Source organism: Telopea speciosissima, chromosome 10 (assembly GCF_018873765.1).
Source record: "Telopea speciosissima isolate NSW1024214 ecotype Mountain lineage chromosome 10, Tspe_v1, whole genome shotgun sequence".
Taxonomy (NCBI): domain Eukaryota; kingdom Viridiplantae; phylum Streptophyta; class Magnoliopsida; order Proteales; family Proteaceae; genus Telopea; species Telopea speciosissima.
The window spans coordinates 44,098,386-44,123,146 of NC_057925.1; the positions used below are offsets into that span (position 1 = coordinate 44,098,386).

The following is a 24,761-nucleotide window of genomic DNA, read 5'->3' on the forward strand; positions in this document are numbered from 1 at the left end:
AGAAATATTGATAGTAGATTTCAATTTATTTAAAAATGACAAAACAGAATTAGAGGGATGCCCCAGGCGGGCATGCCAAAGATCAAGAGAGGGATGAACCGTGGTCGCTGCAATAGTTGAAGGGGATACGCCGAATATGTAAAGTTCACCATGCATCTTACCCAATCCAATCATATCCTTCGTTTGTAGATCCTGAAAAATACTGTGAGATGAATTAAAAATTACACAACAATGAAGGGTTTCAACAATCTGAGGAACTGAAAGGAGATTAAAACCAAAAGAGGGAACAAAGAGAACGTTAGATAAAGACAAGGTGGGTATGGGGAGACAAGAACCAATATGTGTGGCATTGGTTTAATGTCCAGTAGGTAATGTGATGGGAGACAAATGAGGTTTAAGAATGCCATTTAGAAAGAACGAGGAGTCCGACACCATATGGTGGGTAGCGCCGGAATCAATGACCCATATTAGAAAATTACCTGTAACATTTGCTAATAGGGTAACATTACCAGATTGAAGCAACGAAAGAATTTAATTATACTGGTCTATTGTAAACGATGGAGCCATGGTTGGACTTGCAACAAAAGCCGTAAGGGATTGGACAACGGGCATCGTTGATCAGGAGTTCGTAGCAGCCTTGTTGGAATTCTTTGGAGGGTATCCATGCTTTTTGAAGCAACGGGACTCCGAATGGCCATCAAGTCCACAAAATGTACGTTGATAGTGTGGCTTGGGTTTACCAGATTTGTAGTTGCTGCGACCACCAACAGCGCCAAGAGCAGATTGATTCAGTGATGAATCTGGTGTTGCAAGAACACCTTTGATGTTCTTCTTGAAGGAAAAGAGAGTAAGCACGATTGATGGTCGGTAGAGGTTCCATCCAAAGGAGTTGACTGCGGATTGTAGTGTAGGAGTCGTTGAGATCCATAAAAAATTCTAACAATTGATCTCGTTGGAGAAGATCAGAATGATGTTGAAGAACATCACAATTGCAATCAGGATATTAGTTATATGAAGCAAGCTCATCCCAAAGTCCTTTGATAATGGTGTAATAAGAAGCCAATGTTGAAGTGCATTGACGATGATTAGAAATTGTACGATGGGTCTCAAAAATCCATGGTGCATTTTTTTTTTTTGTTGTGAAAAACTGTCTTGAAGATCGACCCAAACATCACGGGCCGATGATGCATATAGAACACTTTTGGCGATGTCGGGAGTAAGAGAATTGGCTAGCCATGAGAGAACCATACTGTTGCAACGGGCCCATAGAGCAAGATTAGGTGGTTTGGTTATAGAACCATCAATAAAACCAAGCTTGTGTTTGGCTTCAAGAGCCATGCGCATTGCACGACTCCATGTAGGGTAGTTGTTACCGCGCAGAGGCTGGGTAACAAGAATGGCACCAGGATTATCCGAGTGATGTATGAAGAAGGGTGAGGAACCATCGACAACAGCAGTAGTGGCAGTAGCGACAGCAGCAGCAATAATGGTTGCAGAACGACCATGGAAGAGAAGAATGGTTTGAAAAAAACTTTAAAAAAAAGAAGCAAAAAACTGAGTAATGGGCGGAGAATCTATTTTAGGCTGATACCATGTTAGGAAAGTATTCAAATTGTTTGGAATATGATGATGATTTTATTTGATTGAGGTATATTTATACAAGTCAAATGAATGAAATCAAGTAAGCCACCAAGACAATCCTTATTTACAAGAAAAAATCAAGGGATTCTAAGAAAGGAAGCATATCTACTGCTACTATGATCTTACCTATACAACCAAACAAATCAAATTCAAAAGAATTCAAAATTATAAAATCTCTGTTAAGATTTTATCTCCAATATTCAGCAAAAAAAAATTTCCACTTCAAATCAATCGATCCATTAGATGAGGTTACTAAAAAATTAAGCATTTTCTCATAATTTACAGAAGAAGAAAACAAAATGGGTAATTCACGGTCCAGAAGTTCAAGAGCTTGCATAAGAGTGTCCTCAAACTTAGAGAGATCAGGCCTGAGATTTTGGCCGTCAATGTAAATGGGTTTACCAACAATGAAACCCTGACGGAATATGGAATCTGGATCAGTGATGACGGGGTGATTGGGACCGTACACGTCCAAGAGAGAGCTCTCCTGAGGACTGATCTGGTACTCCAAATACTGTACACCCATCTCCGCCGCTGAGATCTCGAAATAGTGGGTGGAGGCCCACTGCAAACCCAAAGGTACCATCTGCACCATCACCGCTCCCGCCGGCAAGAACACCCCATTGGTTAGTCCTGCTCCATGGGCACCAACCAAAACATCGCACCTGTTCACCACACGCGAGATCCTGTCTAAATTGGAACTCAGATCAGGCGTTGCCACCACGACTCGAAACCCTAATTCAGACGCCACCTTCACCATCTCATCTTCGTTCAAGAACTTGCGAGAGTGCCTTCGTGAGAGAAGGACAAGAACGGGTTTTCGCTTCTTTTTCATCTGGGTAACACTACTAATTCTGTTCTTGTTCAGCTGGGCAACGTTCTTGATTTTGAGGTGGAATGCCTCTCTGAGGAATTGTCTGAAGTCCAACATGGAACAATTAACGGGTAAGTCGCTGTTCTTGCAAGCGAGGTTGTCGTTTTGGAAGTGTAGGCCAGTTACGACTCCAGGGAAGCAGTGGACCCTGGTGTCTTCTGAAGCATTAATGATTGCGTAGTCAGAGAGATGAGAGAGAATCCGGTGGAACTTGTTAACCCAGAGGTGATTATAATCGGTGACGACGAATTGAAGTCGGGAGCGGAAGTGACGGCAGGTGAGGAAGAGTGGGATTATGATCTCATTGAGTTCGTGGAATGTGTTTCCGATGAGACCGGTGGAGAAGACGACGGCAGGGACATCGTGGGTGACATCACAAGCAGGTGGGGTAGTGGTAATGGTGGTGTAGTTGTAGAGAATTGTAATCTCTTTGACATGTAGACGGGCTTGTTCATCGTTCTTCTTCACGTATGGCCTCACCATGCGCGGCATCTGCTGCTGCAAATGTAGGAGTTGCAGGCTCTGGCTCTCATTGGATGGCGATGAGAGGTACACGGTCAAGGCGCCCATATCTGTCTTCATCCAAACGGGTTGGTTTGAAACACAGACATCATTTTCTGGATCAGATTTACACCCAAATCCGGTGGTCTCTAGCTCCCTTCGATCTTTCCCTGCTTGAAAACGTTTAGCTTTCTCAGTTTCAGAGTTCAAAACCGTAATGAAATCTTAACCAATTTTCAAAGTATATGACACAGCATGATTTAAAAATGGATTGAGTTTCATTCACCCAGAGTGAAGAGAGAATATCTTCACTAACGATAACGGGACTCTATGATTGGTATGATTGGACCCTGGGTTTATCATTAATTAACCTCTACCGCTATTGAATTTGATCCAAAATACCATTCCATTCCAATCAAAGAGTCATGGGATGAACATATACAGAGATTTTTTCTTACTATGGGTTGTCTTTATCATAGAGGACCTCACACATATCTTAGCAATAAAACTTTGGTCTAAAACAAGTAGAAGAAGTCCCGTGAAAAGAAGGGGAAAAAAAGAAGAGAGAAATGAAATGACTTAAACAGTGAGGATAGGGATCTTCTCCAATGAGGGCATCGTCTCAATGAGCATCCAATGGCTGGGATACCAGGGTGTGTGTCAGGATGTGTGCCAAGCAGCCTAGTTGTTGGATGCTTTATTGGGCACTTATTGGGCGATTTCCTCATTGGGCGATCTCCTCATTGGAGAGGATTTTGATCCTAAAAGTGATTATAGAAATGGTGGAAGCACTTCTTGGCATGCTGGTGGCTGATTGTGCCTAAGTCCGAGGGAGAGATCACTTGTTCGACACACCTCCAACCCCTACATCATCTTTGACATCATGTGTCCTATGGCTACTTCACAGGAATGAGCAAAGAAAAGAAAAAAAAAACAAGAAAACCAAGCCAAGCTCTCTTAGCTACCATCCTAGGCTCCTAGTGGCCTATGGGTCATTGGGTCCTTGACAGGAATGATCAAAGAAATAAAAAACAAGAAATGGTTTTTTTTTGTTGAAATTTTCATTTTTTGATTTTTTTCTTAAAATAAAAAATGAAAAAGAAAAATATTTGCATGGATTAGATTTTTTTTCTTTTTTTCGAAAGGTCACTAGACTAACTAAAAGGGATGGGGGAAACATGCCATCGGCTTGAATTTTATCCTCCCAAGTGCGGTGCACTGTCCAATGCACCCTTAAAGTGCATCCGATGGTGACTAAGAATATGTTTTTGGAATTTTTATCCTCTCAAGTGCAGTGACCATTGTTGGATGCACTTTAAATGTGCATTGAGCAGTGCATCGCATTAGAGAGTAGAGCCATTACCAACTGTGCAGCTTTGATTGGATTAGATAAAGTGATCGACAGAATTAGGAATTACAACAACCAAGCATAGGTTCAGGAAAACCTTGTAATAGGCTTCCTAGCAGAGATGTCAGTGAGTCATCCTCTTTACGATTGCCGCCATCGTTGATGCTTCCACTGCTTGCAACTGGAGCAGCAACAACAGCATGAGCTTCACCCCTACTACTACCACCACCACCACACTTACTTGGTACTTGCTTCCCTTCAAAACCAAACAAAAAAACAACAATATAAACATCAATTCTCTTTAGTTACTGGACAAGCTAGATTGAGAAAAGAAGACATGAATCAAGAAATGAGAAAAGAAGCAGCGAGGAGGAGGATGGGGGAATTACAGAAATCCAATGGAGAGAAGGAACTGGCGGATATCACAGTCACAAGAACCAAACATATTGTTGTTGCGGTAGTCACTCCCACCTTCATTGGTTCTGCTGCCTTCCCCATTCTGCTTCTCAATAGTTGATTTTTAGAACGATCTCTCTGCTCAGAACTTGAAACTGAGAAAACAACAATAGCAACAACAACCCAAAGAGGAGGAAGGACAAGAAAATAAACTGCTGGTGACAACAGTGATGTCTTAGATACTTATATATAATCTCTCTCTCTCTCTCTGGTTGTTTCAGTGTCTGCTTTCTATTTGTTAAAGTGATATTATTCCCATAAAATCATGGTTCTTCAATAGAGGAATATATACAAATTACAAGAGGTTGAGATGTAAAAGGAAACAAATAACCAAGATTACATAGAATATATGATTTACATATTTACAGAGATTGCTGATGAAGCTTCCATCAGGAGAGGAATCCATATTGCATTTCCCAGTTTGTGATAGAATCCATATCACATGTGATAACAGTTGTCTGAAATAGGAGATTGAGTTGTACATGGAATGTACAGCCGCAGGAGAGGGCTATGTCGTCAATACACCCCTCAAGGTGGAGAATCGGGCAACCGAATCTTCAACTTAACCCTCAAGAATTCAAAATGAGCAATAGAGAGAGCCTTAGCGAATTTGTCTGCCAACTGATCATGAGTGGAGATGAATTGAACCTGGAGTTGCTTCTTGGCCACATGATCACGAACAAAATGAAAATCAACTTCCACGTGTTTGGTGCGAGCATGAAAAACTGGGTTAGCAGAGAGGTAAGTGACACCAATATTGTCACACCACAACACGGGAGAACCATAAAGAGGGAAACCAAGTTCCAAAAAATAGAGATTCCAACCATATTAGCTCGGCAGAGGCATCCGCCAAGGCCTTGTATTCGGCCTCCGGCAAAGAGCGGGCTACAGTATGTTGTTTCCGCGATGTCTAGGAGATCAAGTTTGGCCCAAGAAAAATAGCAAACTCACCCATGGATTTATGATCCACCCCATCACACGCCCAGTCCGCATCAGAGAAGGCCTTTAGCCAGCGAGAGGGTGATCGTTCCAATAAAAGTCCATGGGTGGAGGTGCTTTTAAGATGGCGCAAATTCCGTTTAACAAGCTACCAGTGATTCTTTGTTGGTGCATGCATATATGGGCAAGCTCAATTTACTGCAAATGCCACATCTGGGCGAGTGAGAGTCACATATTGAAGGGCCCCAACAACAGAGCGATACTCAGTAGGGTTATCGTGGGAAGCACCCCCTGAGTTCGAATCCTTTAGAGTAGACATTGGCGTTTTTAATGGTTTGCAATCAACCATTCCAGTGCGCCGGAGTAAATCAAAAATATAATGAGACTGTGAAAGAAGGAGCCCACGTGAGTAAGATGTAGCTTCAATTCCCAAGAAAAAATGCAATGGTCCCAAATCCTTAACAGATAACTTGCCCAAAAATTTTGCAAGGAGAGCGGGAACGGCAGAAGAGTCATTGCTCGTGATCAATATATCATCCACATAAACCAGAATGTAACAGACATGAAAACTGGTGCGCCAAAGGAATAGAGAGGTGTCTGTCTCAGAACCAATAAAACCAAGCTGAAGAAGAAAGGCCGACAAATGATGAAACCAAGCCCTTGGGGCTTGTTTAAGGCCATATAGAGAACGATGAAGTCTGCACACATGAGATGGATAATTGGAATCAACAAAACCTTATGGTTGGGTCATGTATACCTCCTCCCATAGCAAACCATGTAGAAAAGCGTTGTGAACATCTAGTTGCCAAATTGGTCAGCCCTAAGACACCCCAATAGATAGACACAACCGATTGTAGTGGGCTTCACAACCAGACTAAAAGTCTCAATACCATACTGTTGATGGAAGCCCTTTGCAACCAGGCGAGCTTTGTAGCGCTCAAGAGAACCATCTGCCTTACGCTTGATTTGATACACCCATTTAAAACCAACCAGATTCATATTAGGGGTCCACGAAACAAGGGACCATGTGCCATTACAAACCAAGGCATTAAATTCCTCCGCCATTGCTTGTCGCCATTTAGGATTCTTCAAAGCCTGTGTAAAATAAATTGGTTCCACAGAAACAACATTAGTTGAGAGGGCATGGGGAAGCTTGGGACATTGGCGAAGTTACATAGGATGGGTAGAGGTTGGATGCTGTTGGGGTTGGGGTTGGGTAGATGGTTGGGCCAGGTCAGGTTGGGGTAAAGCTTGGTAGAGGTCACTAAGTGGCCGGGTGCATAAGCAAGGTGAATATGGTGTAGGAGAGATAGGGGCTGGCGATGCAGTGGGTACGGGAGAAGGGGAGACTGTGTTGAAGCTTGAAACAGGGGTAGGGAGAGGAGTGGTTGGTGAAGATAACAGCACTGGTGAGACTTGGGGGAAGTTCGATAAGGGCGTAGGTAGAAGAGTAGGAGATGGAGATGGGATCTGAATTGGGGCGGATGCCCAAGGAGAAGGTGGAGGAGATGGAGATGGAGAAGGAGGCGTGCCCAAGATTGATTTGGAGAAGGGAAAATTCTCCTCATCAAACTGAACATGACTAGTGAAAATGAGACAATTGGTTTGTAGATTGGGGCATTGGTAACCCATATGAGATGGACTATAGCCTAAGAAAACAAATGGTGAAGACCGAAAATCCATTTTATTAATTATTGTGCGGTCTAAGATAAGGAAAACAAAGGCAGCCAAAAACTTTGAGAAATGTATAATTAGGGCGTTTATGGAAAACCACTTGAAATGGTGATACACCAAGAGAAATGGAGGAAGGCATTCGATTTATTAAGTAAACAGCAGTGTCAAAAGCAAAAGGACAAAAATGGCGGGGTACAGACCCATGAGCAAGAAGGGACAATCCAGTTTCAACGCTGTGACGGTGACGCTGTTCAACAGCCCCTTGTTGTTCATGGGTATGAGGCGCAGATATGCGATGGTGAATTCCAAGGTTTTGAAAAATGTGGGGAGGGGACAAAATTCACCCCCCCAATCGGTTTGCACACATTTGATTTGGTGACCAAATTGTGTTTCCACAAGAGCTTTAAAATTAGATAAAACAGAGAGCACCTCAGATTTGCGCACTAGGGAATAAAACCATATAAACTTGGTATTATCGTCAATGAAAATTACATAATATTAGGACCTTTCAAAGATGGGGTAGGGGAAGGCCCCTAAACATCACTAAAAAATAAAAATCAAATCCAATGGGAAAATACTTTTACTAAAGGTTTCATGCAAAGTTAATTTACTAGACTTGCTCAACTGACAGGCAGAACACAAAGTACTAATACGAGATGAAGAACTCGGTAAATTATTAATATTAATCATATGCCGAAGAAGACGTTCATTTAGGTGCCTCAATCGACGATGTCAAAGGTCCATGGAGGTTCAAATAGCAGCATTAGTAGAAGGAGATAGGGAGGAGCAAAGTTCATAGAGTCCCCCATTACTCGGTCCGGACGACAGAGTCGACTTGGTGACCTGATCCTTCAACAGAAAATGAGAAGGATGAAATTCAAAAAATACATGATTATTACGAGCAAACTGTTGAACGGAAAGTAATTGTTTGGTAATGGAAGGAATACGAAGAACTTTATTCAAATAAAAAATTTTGGAAGAGTGAGAAGGAAGAGATATAGAACCAAGCTGGGAGATAGGTAAGCCTTTACCATTGCCAACCTGTAACTGATCAGCACCAGTGTATTCATCATACTGGGACAAAGCTTGTAGGTCTAGGGTTACATGGCGAGAAGCATCGGTGTCGGGATACTAGGGAAGGGGGCGATCTGGTGAGGGGTAGGGAGTAGTGGCGATTGAGAATGAACATAGGAAGGGGCAATAGATGGGTAGGTGTAGTGAGCAAGGGGTGGTTGGTTAGGGTTGTACTATGGAGAACCCTGTGAGTACCCTGTTTGAGGCGAAGAAAGCAACGCTCGACGGAGTGGTTGGTATGACCACAATAAGTGTAATAGAATCAGTTGTATTGTTGTCCAGAAGTACCGGGAGGAAAACCACCACGCCCCTTGCCACCAGGACCCCTACCACAAAAATCCCTGCCACCACAGTTTACTTGGGAGGAACCGGGTCCAGGAGAGGTGGAAGAGCGTTGCACCGTATTGGCGGCCAGAGACAAATCAGTTGGAGAAGACGCAGATAGTGCCAACTTATTCAAAGAGGAGCCATTAAGGAATTCATAACTCAAGAGCATGGCATGAAGATCATCATAAGCAATGGCATCCATCCTGGTTAAGAGAGAATCCACCATAGAATGGAAATCAGGTTTGAATCCACGAAAAACATGTAGGTTGAATGCACTCGGGCGTAAAGGATGGCTGGCAGCACCTAGTTCGCCAGAGATGGATTTGGCACGCTTGAGGATCTGAGACACAGATTCATTAGATTTCTGAGTAAAGTCTTGCATGGCCAGGGTGAGAGACATCAGACGACCCTCCAAAGGAGAAGAAAATCCAGTGCACAGAGATTGCCAAATAGTGCGGCTTGTAGTTTTCCTGAGAATAAGAGGGAAAACCTCTTTAGTAACAGAGGAGATTAGAAGACTACGGATAAGCGAGTCCTGGCAACGCCAGGCAGTAGCAGCGGTTGGATCCTTATGGCAAGGGACTGCGCCATCAAGACAACAAAAGAGATTCTAGCTATCAAGTAACGGTTCAATCTGAGTTTGCTAGAAAAGAAAATTCTTAGAGGTGAGCTTCAAGGAGATGTAATGGTGAGCATGTTGAAAGGAGGGTGCCGCACCACTAGCAGAGAGAGAGTCTTGGCCAATAGTGGAGGTAGTGCTAGAGTTAGGGGTGGAGCCAGTCATGGTCGAACAAATGAAGATAGGAAAAAAATTTAGAGATGAGCAGCTCGTTGGAGCAAGGAGGCTTTGGATACTATGTTAAAGTGATATTATTCCCATAAAATCATGATTCCTCAATAGAGGAATATATACAGATTACAAGAGGTTGAGATGTGCAAGGAAACAAATAACCAAGATTACATAGAATATATGATTTACATATTGACAGAGATTGTTCATAAAGCTTCCATCTGGAGAGGAATCCATATTGCATGTGATCACGGTTTCCCAGTTTATGATAGAATCCATATCACATGTGATAACAGTTGCCTGAAATAGGAGATTGAATCACAGGAGAGGGCTATATCGTCAATACTATTGGACTTAGTTCTCTTGCTTTCATGTGGAAAACATGTCTTCTTTCAAGTTTTCTATTATAAATTTGACGAAGAAGCCTCGAAAGAGAAATATTGTCAAATGTGAGTTGTGAGGGCAAAGCATATATCCAGATCATTGATTTAACACTGCATTAAAGAATTGACCCAGGGTATAGTTATACACTTATACTATAGTCTATTTATAGCCACTGCTTAATTTATAATAAGTACACACGAATTGAATGTGATGATTCATTAACGTTGAAGAAACACAAGATCCATATTTTATTTGATTTATCTGGAGCACAGTTAGAAATTAAAACTAGGTTTTGACTAGGATGAGTCGTTGAGTCGAGTCAATATTTTGAAAAATCTGGTCAAGAATCATGTAGACTAGGTCGAGGTAAAAATGGAAAGATTGGGTCACACCGAGTCTTATTTATACATGTTTATTGCATTACAAAATAAAACAATTTAACTCGTTTTGACCAAGGCTGAGTCACTAGGTTATTCTAAAAGACGAGTCGAGTTAGAAAACCTGATTTTCCAACTATGATTTGGAGTCCTTTTTTTTTTTTATTTTTTTTTTTTTTAGGTAAACAAAAATTCATTCAAATAAGTGGCATGAGATACACAAAGTTTGGATACAAAGTAAAAGAAACCAAGGCGTGGAGTATGACCATACTGTCTTACATGTCACAGACAAGTTTTTCTGGCTAAGGGATGGGCAGAGCCGCAAAACCAATGAATTTCCTAGAGATAAAGCAGTAGACAGAATCCTGCTTTGTGTAACTATGGTTAGTTACACTAAGACTGTAATTATATTAAATTTTCCCTAAAAGGGGTTTCTTTGTAAGGGACAGAAATGGGATTACACAACTCATTAAAAGTTTTTCGTACAATCAAATTACATAATTTAACTTTATTTATTGGGGGTAAATTACACATATACCTAACATTTAGAGAAACTTCAACTCGATTACCATACATTTGATTTATTATATTTGGGTAATATTATGTTTGAGATACCTCATGTTTCATTAATGTTATGTTTGAAATTTTTTTTTTTTTTAATTCTATTTTTATCCACAGATGTTATTATATTGGGAATACTTTTTTGACTCCCCTTCTTCAACTGATCTGCTGCAACACCAACATACAATGAAAGAGGGAGAGATGTAGAGAAAGTGCAATGTGAGAGATACTCTTTTGATTCCCCTTCTTCAGCTGATCTCCTGCAACACCCACATACAATGGAAGAGGGAGAGATGCAGAGAGAGTGCAATGTCAGAGAGAGAGAGAGAAAAAAAAAACAAAATGGTGGGGGGGGGGGGGGGATAGAAATAGAGAGTACGTGAGAGTGAAAGAGATGTGGAAAGAAGGTATTTGCAAGCGCCAGTGGCGTTTGCAAATAGGCGATCTTAACAAGGAGAATACAATAACATGAATCAATGGCAGACTTACAACCGATCTCAACATAGGCGAAGCCTTACAACCGATCCCAACATAGGCGATAGAGAAGCAGAGTGAGTCTAAGAGAGGAAAAGTTAGGGTGTGGGAGGGAGCATAGGGTGGCCGGATCCAAAGGGAAGGAATGAGGAGATCCAAAGGGTGAGGAAGAGGGAGAAATGGAAGATGGCCATCAAGGAAGCAGTGGGGGGGGACCAGTGATGATCCACTCCTTGGAGGAGGAAGCAATAAGATCACATTTATTTCGTCAGAAGGGGAGGTGGTGGTGGGAAAATGTTTTTTATCGTCTCAAGTGCACAATCGCCCAGTGCAGTCCCAGTCCATAACTGGGTGATCAACACGTGGCAAAAGTAAATCAAACAGCTGAATTTGAAAAGCGAATTTCACTTCTCCTCAACCCTAATACCCTATCTTTCTCTCTCCTATTTGGATCCTTCCTGCACTTCTCTCTCCTCCCTCCACTCCTCCCTCTCTCACGTGAACTTCTCCCTCACTCAATCACCTCTCATTCGCATGTCGAGGAAGCGGTCGGATATGGCAACCAGAAGCTCTACACTCTCCGCTCTTGTCAAGTGGCTAGCACCTCTTTTTTCCTCAAAACTCCTTTTGCCGATGCGAAAGGTCGAGCCGTCTTCTGCAAAGAACACTGAGGAAGGAAGTACCTTGCTGCTGTGAAGAACACTAAGGACGGAAGAACCCTTTTGCTGCGAAAAATATTGAGGAAGGAAGAACCCTGCTGCTGCGAAACCCTGCTGCTACGAAACCCAGCCTCACCCCACCGTGGAAGAACCCGAGTGCTCACCAACACAAAGCCCAAACTCGATGGCTGAATTTGAATGTTTCTCACCCCACCATGGAAGATAGAACCCACCTATTGCGAACCTAGCCTCACTCCGTCGTGGAAGAACCTGAATACTCTGAATCACAAAAGCCCTAACTCGATCATATTGAGCTCAAAGGTGAGGTTCTCTTGACCGGTACATCTACCAATTTTGGTGAGCAGTCACCTTTGAGCTCACCTTTGAGAACCTCACCTCGTGGAAAGCTCAGAAATGGAAAAAATGAGATTACACCAAAATTGGTAGATGTACCATCGAGATAACCTCACCTTTGAGCTCACTATGATCGAGTTAGGGCTTTTATGATTCAAAGCACTCGGGTTCTTCCATGGTGGAGTGAGGCTAGGTTCGCAACAGATGGGTTCTATCTTCCACAATGGGGTGAGAAGAATTCAAATTCAGCCATCGAGGTAGGGCTTTCGTGGTGGTGAGCACTCAGGTTCTTCCACAGCGGGGTGAGGTTGGGTTTAGCAGCAGCAGGATTCTTCCTTCCTCAATGTTCTTCGCAGCAGCAGGGTTCTACCGTCCTAAGTGTTCTTCGTAGCAGCAAGGTACTTCCTTCCTCAGTGTTCTTTGCAGCAGAATTGGCTAAGGGACTTTTGAGGAAAAAAGAGGTGCTAACCACTCAACAAGAGCGGAGGGTGTAGAGCTTCTAGTTGTCGTCTCTGGCAGCTTTTCCGACACGCGAATGAGAGGCGATCAAGTGAGGGAAAGATTTGCGTGAGAGAGGAGTGGAGGAGTGGAGAGTGGAGAGAGAATTGCGGGAAATATATAAAATGGAGAGAGAAAGATAGGGTGTTAGGGTTGCGGAGAAGTGAAATTCACTTTTCACATTCAGCCGTGCAATTTACTTTAGCCATGTGTTGATCGCCCAACTATGCATGGGTACTGCACCGGGCGAGTGTACATTTGAGAAGATAAAAATCAGTGGGAACATGGTTATAAGTATCGGTATTAGTGCACGTATGGGTCACCATCAATATTGATAAAGATATGATACACATCAAGTCATATTATGGCACAACGAGCTCGTATCAGGCATTTAAAAAAACCACTTTTTGGCCTATACTCTAGATCAGTATCGATACTTGGTATCGGCAATACCGATGGACATTGGCTGATATGATATGGATACTCTGATCTATGGGTTGCAAGGAGTTTTTAGAGATGATGGTATAGGCAAAGTTAAATAAAAAAAAAAACCAAATATAATAAGTCAAAAGTTAGTTATCCAAACATAAGTTCTCTAAACCCATAGATACCCTAAGTGTAATTTACCTTATTTAATTTTATATAAAACTTTTGTCCTATTTGATCCAATCATTTACACACCGTCAAACTAGGTAGGCCATTGTGACATCTTCATAGACAACTGAACCTTAAAAATAGCAACAATCTTGAAGGAAGAGACCGAATGGAGAGAATAAACCAATTCAATGATTAATGAAAGCTTTTCAATAAATTACTCTCTCAGTTTACTCACAAGGTCCAATATCTATACTTGAAGTCTTGAATGTGAGATAACCTACAGGAGATGAATAGATTACCACTAGTGAAATATACTATTTTCTGATTTATCTTCTAATTTAATCTTTAAAGTAAAGCAATATAGAAATAAAATGCTCAAATAAGAAAATATAGGATTTATAATGGTTCAGCTAACCTAGCCTACATCCACTCCTCTCAATCTTGAGAGAATTTCACTAGTAGCTTCCTTTCAATACAATAGGTTGGGGGGAACACCTTAACAATCTTTTTCATAGGATAAGAGAATCCTAACTCTTTTTACCAGGATAAGAGAATCCTATCAATCTCTTAAGGATGAGAGAGTCTTTGTACTAATCTAAGTACAGTCTAGATTAATACACCAATGCTTTCTCAAATCAGCAGTATAAACAGTAAAAATAATGAGAAACGGTAAGGTTTGCCTAGGCAAGGAATGCGACATGTATTCCTTGCAAGTGATGAATGATTTGTATATGAATACATATGAACTTGACCTTCTTTATAATATCTCTTGATAAAGAATGCTTGTGAAGGCCTGAGAATTAAAGTCACTCTTGAATGGACTTGTGGGAGATCACTAGACTTCAATGTAGTAGAGTTTTGAAATGACTTTTCACCTCTCATAAAAGTAGTATTTTGGACTATAGTGGATAGGTGATAAGTTCTCACATGTTCTCTATTTATAAGCTCATTTAAGGCTCTAAAAACATGTGCAAAATGTACTCTATCGGATCTATTTTTTGTCCATCTGGTCGACCTGAAGAATGATTTGGTCGATCGGATAAAATAGCCGTTAGAGAGCCATTGGAGAATTGTTGGTCTATTCGGTCAATGTCTAGTCGACTGGATGATCATCCCATTTGATCCGATCGATCGGATCAAATAACTGGTACGCACCAATTAAGGTACTGCCAGCATCCGGACGAAATGGCCAATGATCTGGTCGACCGGATCATGGTCCCGTTAGCCTGTTTGGCTTGACTTTATTAGTTTGGCTGAGGGAGTTTTGCGGGGTTTTCCTCCAACCTTTTTCCAACCTATTCTAAGGTCATGGGGGATTGTAAAACAACCTCCTAAGGTCTCTTCATGATGCAAATGCAATTTCAGAAATATGTATGCAAATGCAATTACAATTATGCGAGTGTCTGTCTATGTATATGCCCTCGAACATCTTCATGTAGGAAGAAGCTTCAACTTGATTTCTTCAAGTGATGTTCTTCAATCTTCAAACCTTATTCTGCAATCATTCTTTTCTTCAAGATCATATTTGTTTGAACATCTTGGTAAGTCTTCAAAGCCTTGATCTTTTCAAGCTTTGTCTTGAACTTCCTTGTGTTGTATGTCTTTTAATTATTGACCTGATCTTCTTTATTCCAATATCAAACCTGTTGACATAATAACACACAATGGCTTATGCCAACACGTTTGTTATCATCAAAACAATCATGCAGGAAGGGAAGTGTTTTTCCAACATTGAAGAGATTTTCTCTTCATAATTTTCCGGCTCATGGCTCATGTCCCTATCCAAATTTTGGTGGTAGTTGGCTACTTGCCTCAACATTTTTAAGTAGCCACTCCATAATTGTTGTGAAATGTTTTTTTTTATTAGAAAAAAATCTATTAAGATAAAAGACATGTGTTACACAAGCTTTCAAAAACATCCAGGTTTAGAAATCAAGAAGTGGAATATGGCACTGTCTTACATGTCATGGACAAGACCTTTTGGGCTAGGGAATGGACACAACCATTAATATCTCTAGAAATGAAATTGGAAGTCTAGCTAATAAAACAATAAGATATATTAAATATATACTTTTCACTTGGTAGAGCCATTGGAGGCATTAGACGATCATACTCGTCATATTAAAATGGTTATAAGATGGAGATGTATGGAAACCAGAGATGGCAACCTTTCCCTCATTAGTAACGATGTGTTGAGAAATGTAGTTGGCGTTTATTCAAAGTTATGTGCCACCTATCCTATCTTGTGCAGGGATTTTAGAATCTATATTGTTTACCATATCTATCTTGTTTGATATTGATCTCGATCGGCTCGTATTGGACAGATTTACGTTGGTTTTATTTAAAAATTAATTTTTTACGATTTTACCCTTGGTCTATATCGATCTACCGATATGAGATCGGCATCATCCCCAGTTGACCATTCCAATACTCATTACTAAAACCACTATGGTGGGTGTTTTTATCAATAAAAATGTTTTTTTTTTATGGGTTTTGCTCTGCTATGTAAATTTAATCACGATTGGTTTTATGAAATTTGTAGCCCTTAGTGAGCGGTACGTCTTCTTTGTAATAGAAGATAGGTATTATAGATTTAATTAAATATATATATACGATCAGATTATATACTTAACATGTGTTTTATTTGATCTACATTAGATTTGATGATTACATGAAAAATATATATTTTTTACAAAAAAAAAGTATCTCTTCTTTTTTTATTTATATAAAAAAAATCTATTATTTTTTTTTTATAAGATTCCCTTATTTTTAGTTCGGTATTTATTATAAAAAGAAAAAAATAATTAATATCAAATACTATAAGGGGACCTTCCTGCTTAAGATACTAATCAGCAAGTGAGCTGTAAAGTGTTTTTTTTTTTTTTTTTTCTTTCTTTCTTTCCTTCCTAATATTGCTTTTCAGTCAACTAGTGTTGGCGCTATTTATCAAAAATAAATAAATAAATAAAAAACTAGTGTTGTTGCTATTTACCAAAAATTTAAAAAGACTAGTGTTAAAATCATATTATAGAAAAATAAACAATATAATGGGACCATCCTACTTAATTATAAAATGACGGTTCTAGTTAATAAACTGATCACAACTCTCACAAGTGTCTGATGTGAGAGTGAATCATTTGATTCGCTATTATAATTTGGCAAAGAGTCAGCTAGACCGATTTGATGATGTCTCTATCAAACAACTGCTGCACATAGTAAACAACATGACCTACAATTTGTCTCAAATGAAATCAGGTACTAGGATACCTGAAGATTTACTTGAACTGACCATCAAGATACAAACGAAAGTTGTTTTCATCATTCTGGAGGATAGGCCAGTAGAAGTGAATGAGTTAGAAGAATTCCGTCCATATTAGAGAACTCTAGTAATCCAGTTCCTAAAAACTCCTACAATAAAGGTTGACCGTAAGATAATGTACAAAACCTTAACTATGTGCTGTTTGGAGAAGAATTATACAAAAAAAGGGAAGGATGAGAAATTACTAAATGTATTGGGTTGAATAAGTCTAAGTTGGTCATGGCAGAAGTTTATCCTGGAATATTGTATCATGTATGCAAAAGGACGCCATGTTTGTCAAAGACACAGTGTATAGGTTCCAACAACTGAATCCAATCCAGTCATGACACCATGTTCGTTCAGAGAATGGGCCATGAATTTGATCGGGAAAATTACTTCATGATCACTGTAAAACCTAACATGATGCAGAGAAGAATGAAAATCGCAAACACAATCACACAATGCGCACAAAGATTTACGTGGTTCGCAAAGGTTGCCTATGTCCAAGGTGAGATGAGATCTGTTTCACTATCAATGGAGAATAGGGTTTCAGTTACTCGTTCCTCACACCTCTCTCAGATTTTTCAATACAGAGAGAATTCTCACTAAAGATTTATAGCGAAACCCTATACATAAAATTTACCAAAATACCCATATAGCGGCCCCCGAAGGCTCCCCATAGCAGTCCATCATCAGAAGTCAAGACACTAAAACCTCAACAATCTCCACCTTGGCTTGAATTCTGACCAGCCACCTTGAAGTTAAGTTGTAGATGCCTCCATGTCCTCCTGTACATTCCGAAAGAAAGATACAACACCACATCCCATAGACATCCGGGGTGCACCCATCACTCTATCAACAATGAGTGATGTTGATCAAGTCCAAGCAATGCTCGAACTTCTTTGTGGTAACCGGCTTAGTTAACATATCTGCAGGATTGATATTTGTATGAATTTTCCTCAAGTGAATGTTGCCTTTTGACACAAGCTCCCTGATCTTATAAAATCTCACATCAATATGCTTTGTCCTTGCTTGAATTCCTGATTCTTTGCAAGATGGATGGCACTTTGACTATCACAATGTAGCACCGTACCTCCTTGCTCCAACCCCAACTCACGAACTAATCCAGTCAACCAAACTCCATCCTTGGCTGCCTCAACTATTGCCATGTACTCTGCCTGTGTAGTAAACAATGCAATTGTAGACTAAAGCATCGCCCTCCACTAGATGTGTCCACCAGCTAATGTAAACACATAACCGATAGTAGACCTCCTCTTGCCTAAATCACTGGCATAATCAGAATCTACATATCCTACTAGCTCTGTGGAACTTCCCTTACCATTGAACATAATACCCAAACCTATAGTCTTGCTCAGATATTTGAAGATCCACTTATTTGCATTCCAATGCTCCTTTTCTAGATTACTCATGGATCGACTAACAACGTTGACTGCATGAGACAAATCTGGCCTGCTACATACCATAGCATACATGAGGCTCCCAACTGCGTTGGCATAGGGAACCAGAGACATCTGCTCCACCTCCTCATGTGTTAGAGAAGTGCTTTTCAAATAACTAGAAGTGGCTAACTAATGGAGTGCTAACTGATTTAGCCTTTTCCATGTTGAAACGCTCCTGCACCTTTTCAACATATCTCTTCTGGGTTACCCAAAGTTTGCTTGCACTTCTATCTCTAAGGATTTCCATGCCAAGGATCTTTTTCGCAGCACCAAGATCCTTCATATTAGATTCAGCATTCAACAAAGACTTTAGAGAGATAACATCATGTTTATCCTTGGCAACAATGAGTATGTCAACAACATAAAGCATCAAAAGAATAATGAAATTATCACCTGACACTTTGTAATACATACAACACTCATACTCACTTCTTGTGTAGCCAATCTGCACCATGTAGGAGTCAAAGTACTTGTTCCACTGCCTAGGAGATTACTTAAGACTATAAAGCGACCTTTTAAGCAGACAAACATAATCTTCCTTTCCCTGCACCTTGAAACCTTCAGGCTGTTCCATGTAAATTTGTTACTCCATGCCAAGTCCCCATGAAGAAACGTTGTCTTTACATCAAGCTGTTCAAGCTCAAAATCAAACATAGCTACCAAAGCAAGTAATACCCAATTAGAAGTGTGCTTCACCACTGGAGAGAGTATTTCATTGTAATCTACCCCCTCCTTCTGTGCATAGCCCTTGGCTACAAGTCTGGCCTTAAACCTTTCACGCTCCTTCTCCAACGCTGCCTCTTTCTTACGAAAGACCAACTTACACCCAATGATTTTTCTTCCTTTGGGTTTTTGAACAATTTCCCAAGTCTTGTTCTTCTATAGAGACTCCATTTCCTCCATCATAGCTGTCATCCATTTATCACCTTGCTCATTATTTATAGCATCTTGGTAGGAAGATGGGTCACCTATACCTACAGTGAGGACATAAGCAACAATTCCTCAAACCCATATCTCACAGGTGCTTTGTGAGTACGTATCCCTTTACCCTTTGTCATGGTATAGGGATCATCTACTATTTTCTGTTGTTCTGGTAAGCCACTGGATGGCTCTTTTCCTCCTGTTGTTTCTAATTCACCTAACTCCACCTGCATAGTGGACCTTTCTTTCTTTCCGTCATCTTCTTTTGACTTGAACATGTGAGACTCATCAAACACCACGTCCCTACTAATCATAACTTTCTGTGAACTAGGATCCCACAGCTTGAACCCCTTTACACCTTTCTAAAACCAAGAAAGGTACACTCCTTAGACTTTGAGTCTAACTTGGAACGTTTTCCACCCTGCACATGAACATAGGCTGGACAACCAAATATTTTCAAAACAGAATAATCTATTGGTTTTTCTATTCATACCTCGTCGGGAATTTTGCAATCAATTGCCTGTGATGGAGACATGCCATATTCACTGGTTCTGCCCAAAAAACCTTGCTCAGTCTTGCATTCAGCCTCATGCTCCGAGCTCTTTCTAGAAGTGTCCTGTTCATCCTCTCAGCTACACCATTTTGTTGTGGTGTATCTAACACCGTGAAGTGACGTGTAATCTCTTAATCCTTGCACAATTCTAGAAACAGCTTGTACCTGTACTCCCATCCATTGTCTGTTCTTAGGTACTTGATTTTCTTTCCTGTCTTCCTCTCTACCTCAGCCTTCCATTCTCTAAATTTAGTGAACACCTCACTTTTATGCTTTATGAAATAGACCCAAACTTTCCTTGAGTAATCATCAACGAAGGTCACAAAATATTCTGCCCCACCTTTAGATTTAATTGCTGAAGCACCCCATATATCGCTTTGTACATAATCAAGCACACCCTTGCTCGTGTGTTTTGCAGTTCTGAAACTAACCTTATACTGTTTCCCGAACACAAAATACTTGTAGAAGTTTAGTTTGCAAGTTTTCACCCCCTTCAACAATTTCCTTTCATGAAGCTCCATCATACCTCTTTGACCCATATGCCCCAATCGCATATGCTACAGATGAGTATCATCTGTATCAGACTCTGCATCTGTAGTCACAGATGCTCCACCTGTCACTGTACTCCCTATGAGCCTGTATAGGTTTCTTGTTATTTGCCCTTTCATGACAACCATAGCTCCCTTAATAACTTTGAGAACTCCACCTACTGTTCTATACCTGTAGCCATTGGAGTCTAGTGCCCTCAAAGATACTAAGTTTTTCTTTAATTCTGGAACATGTCTCACATCTAATAGGGTTCTTACATCCCATCAAACAACTTAATTTTAATAGTACCTATCCCAATGGTTTTGCATACTGCATCATTCTCCCATTAGAACAGACCCACCACTGTATGATTTGTATGTATCAAACCAATCTCTGTGTGGACACATGTGATACGAACAACCAGAATCTAAAATCCAAGAATCAGAAAGTTGATTCTTACCTAATGATATAGAGATTACATATCCATTATCCCCATCTGAGCTATCAGCCACACTGGCTTCTTCAGATGCCTTATCTACACCTTTCTTCTTCAAGTCTGCCTTCCTCTTTATACAGTCTCTCTTCAGATGGTCTTCCTCCTTCTTACAGTAGTAACAGGACCACTTTGATTTTCCCCCTTTTGATTTCGACCGACCTCTGTTTCTGTATAAGAGAGTTGTTACTAGGTGATCATACGATGCTGGGAGTGACGCTAGTAACAATAGTGTTTTATCTTCATCCTCAATCGAAACCTCCAGACTAGTAAGTTGACTTATGATCTGATTGAATGTATTAAGATGTTCTAATAGATCCGTACCTTCCTCCATCTGTAGAGAATACAACTGCTTCTTCATGAACAGTTTGTTCGTTAGGGACTACTTTCAAGTTTTTCCCATACCTCCAGTGCAGATTCAAGATCCACCACATACTGCTGGCGCCATCTGACAAATTCAGACGAATTGCACTTACTGCCTTCTCCTCCATCTCTTCCCAGTCTTCATCACTCACTTTCTCCGATTTCTTCGACTTCCCCAACAGGGTTTTCGCCAAACCCTGCTGTATCAGAAGATCCTTCATCCTTTGTCGCCAGAGAGTGAAGTTGTTCTTAATTTCCATTGAACTTATCGATGTCGTACTTGACACTCAATCCCTTCCCTGACATCGTGATAGTAAACCTCAGAAAATAGAAAACTTGAAAACTCTGATACCAAATTACAAAACCTAACACGGTACAGAGAAGAATGGAAATCATAAACACAATCACTCAATCAGCACAAAGATTTACATGGTTCGGTAAGGTTGCCTACGTCCATGGTGAGATGAGATCTGTTTCACTATCAATGAAGAATAGGGTTACAGTCGCTCGTTCCTCACACCTCTCTCAGATTTTTCAATACAGAGAAACAACTCTCACTACACATTATAGTGAAACCCTATACAGGAAAATTATCGAAACCCTACCCGGAGGCTCCAGGTTTTTCAAAACAGAGAAAGAACTCTTGCTACAGATTTATAGCAAAACCCTACGTTGAGGCTCCACATAGCAGTCCATCATCAGAAGTCAAGACACCAAAACCTCAACAGATCACCATCTACCAAAGGCCATTGCAATATACTAGTGGCCACGGATTATTTTACTAAATGGATTGTAGCAATCCCTATGAAATAGGTCAATCAGACCAACGTTATCAAGCTTTTAAAGCAAAACATCATCCATAGGTTTGATCTTCTTGAAACCATAATAAGCAATAATGGCATCATGTTTATAAGAGATCTAGTCACTCAATTTTCTTAGGAATATGGGATAACCATAACATATTCCACACTTATTATGCACAAGGAAATGATCAGATAGAAGCTAGTAACAAGATTTTGAAAGCGAATCTTACCAAAGTAATAGAAGAAAATCCTAGAGCATGGACAGATCTATTATCAGAAGTTCTCTGGGCATTCAGAACCTCGAAATGGTCAAGCATAGGTATTACTTCGTTTGCATTAACCTATGGCCATGATGCAGTTTTACCTATTGAGGTGATCATAAAGTCAATGCGGGTAGCTCATCAGCATAGGTTGACACCTCTAGCCTACATCAAGGGATGTAGTCAAAGAACATTAATTGGCTTTAGACCGGATACAAGACAAGTAAAAGTGACCTAGGTCTACAACAAGAAGGTGAGACCTAAAAGCTTTGAAGAGGGAGACTTAGTCCTTAAAGCCATTTTATTCATAGGTACCAAAGACCAAAAATATGGAAAATGGTCTCCAACGTGGGAAGGACCCATCGGTATACATCAGGTATTAAAAGGAGGGGCTTACAGATTAAGAGACTTGCACAACCAAATCCAATTTCAGCCAATAAATGGAAAATATTTGAAAAAAATTTACCCAACTATGTGGGAATCTGTAGAAATGACCGATAAAACAATCAATCTTCATTAAAGAAACAGTCACAAATGACCCTTTCAAAACAAAAAAGGGAGAGGCTACTCATTGGCCTAACAAGAAAAGAAGAAAGAAACTGTTGATCAACACAAAGAAGAAAATAAAGAAAATTGTTAAGGCACTGGGGTACATAACTACATACACCCCAGATTTCAACTAGCATGCAGGCCAACAAAAATCTAAACCATGCCCCACACCTCCTTCAGTTGACTTTCAACCTTGGCTTGACTCTTCTTCTCGATGAAGAAGATGAGAAGAATAGGGTTTAAAGGGAACTTTTAAACCCTTGGCAATTAGAAGAGGGAAAGGGTCATGATTATGCCTCTGGGGAAACGACGATGGAAAAGCTACCAAATACACTTGGAAGTAAAGGGGTGGAGACATGTGGCACAGACCACGTCTATCAATTAAGGACGTTGCTTCTAGTATCGAAATTTGATTTTTTTTTTTTTTTTTTTTGAAAAAAAAAAAAAGAAAGTTTACCCCAAAAAATGAAGTTATTTGACTTAGTTGATCAGTCAAACAACAATCCCGATTGAACTCGAGGATTCCGTTCAAAAGGATTGTGAGGGGCATTGTTTACACCCCATTTTCAGTCAATAATTAGGGCCAATAAGATCTAGGCCTTGAAAGCAACCAAACTAAAGGAATTGTTTTAAAAGATGTCTGAAAGGATGATCGGTCTATATGTGACCTAGTTCCAAGTAGTTATGTGCGGTTATATGTATTATGACCAAGACGGTTATGATCGGTCTTAGGGGTGCAAGTTTGGCCCTCAACGGCCCGACGCCCGCCTGCCCGGGCCTGGAGAGCCCGAACAGGCCTCGGCTAAGGATTTCTCGGCCCGAGGGCGGGTTAGGTCGAAATTCCGGCCCCGAGTCGTGGTCAGGGTCGGGTCGTGGTTGAGCCCCGGAGGTAAACCCCTGAGCTTCCCCGATTTTGGCCCCGATTTTAACTCCCCGATTTTGGCCCTGATTGTGACCCTGATCCTGACCTTGATTTTGGCCCTGCAATCATAAATAACATTATGCTTTAAAATTTTTATGAAAAAAAAGAAAAAGAAAAGAAGAAATAAAGAAATAAATCAATACACAAACTCACTGATTCTTTGAATTTATTTTTGTGAAAACACAACTCTCTTACCCCCCCCCCCAAAAAAAAAAAACCCAACTCAACTCACATCTCACATGAAAAAATGAGAAAATAGAGGCCGTTAGATGACTCAAAGTCTCAAATCCCTAATCCTAAATCCCACACTTAGAAAATAGGAACGGAGGAACTACGAACCCTAGCCCATTTCCCTTCTTCTCAACCCACGGTGAAGCTCCCGCTCGGCCGCTCTCGTTTCCTTTCTTCTCAACCCACGGTGAAGCACCCGCTCGGCCGCTCTCATTTCCCTTCTTCTCAACCCACGGTGAAGCTCCCGCTGTCCTTCATGTTGCTTTTCACTTTCTGATTCAATCATTTCTGCTTTAAATTTTATTTGTTTGTTCAAAGTAGAACTTCTGCTGCGGATTTGTATAACTTTGTAAGGTTTTTTGTTGTTAGATTGGTTCGTGGAGCTTTTGGGAGGCTCTTGTATTTCTATTTAATAAGTTTAGCATCTAGTTGAGGGTTTGTGGTTGAATGTTGGCTTCAAGATGTTGAATGACTTTTGAAGATGTATCCCCTTCCCGTGCATTCTCTTTTGATGGATGAAAAGAATGATATTTTTTTTCAGTGGGGTTGGGGGCTTGTGAAGACCAAGGGAGTACTCTTTCCCATTTGAAGAAGAATTGTTTTGAGTCAAGTTTGACATCTTTTGTTTGCAATCTACCTTGTAATATGGTTTTATTGTTGGAGATATTACCTTTATGGAACTTTGTTAATATGTGAAAACTAGATCACAAAGAGCAGCTTACTACATTGTTTTTTACTTTTGTTTTATTAACTGTGGACAAGAAAATTTGATACTAGTTAGATTTGTGGTGAATGCTTTGATTATTTTAGAATTATGGTTATTAGTTTATTAACTGTGGACAGGAAAGCATT

General features: G+C 40.4%; 1 long non-coding RNA gene across 1 annotated transcript; it reads left to right on the forward strand.

Annotated features, from left to right (window-relative positions):
- The first annotated feature begins 961 nt into the window (after positions 1 to 961).
- LOC122641426 lies at positions 962 to 21,486 on the forward strand. The gene is made up of 3 exons (XR_006329900.1): positions 962 to 972; positions 17,588 to 17,591; positions 21,243 to 21,486. It is a non-coding gene; the product is annotated as an uncharacterized LOC122641426 (long non-coding RNA).
- The last annotated feature ends 3,275 nt before the right edge of the window (positions 21,487 to 24,761 follow it).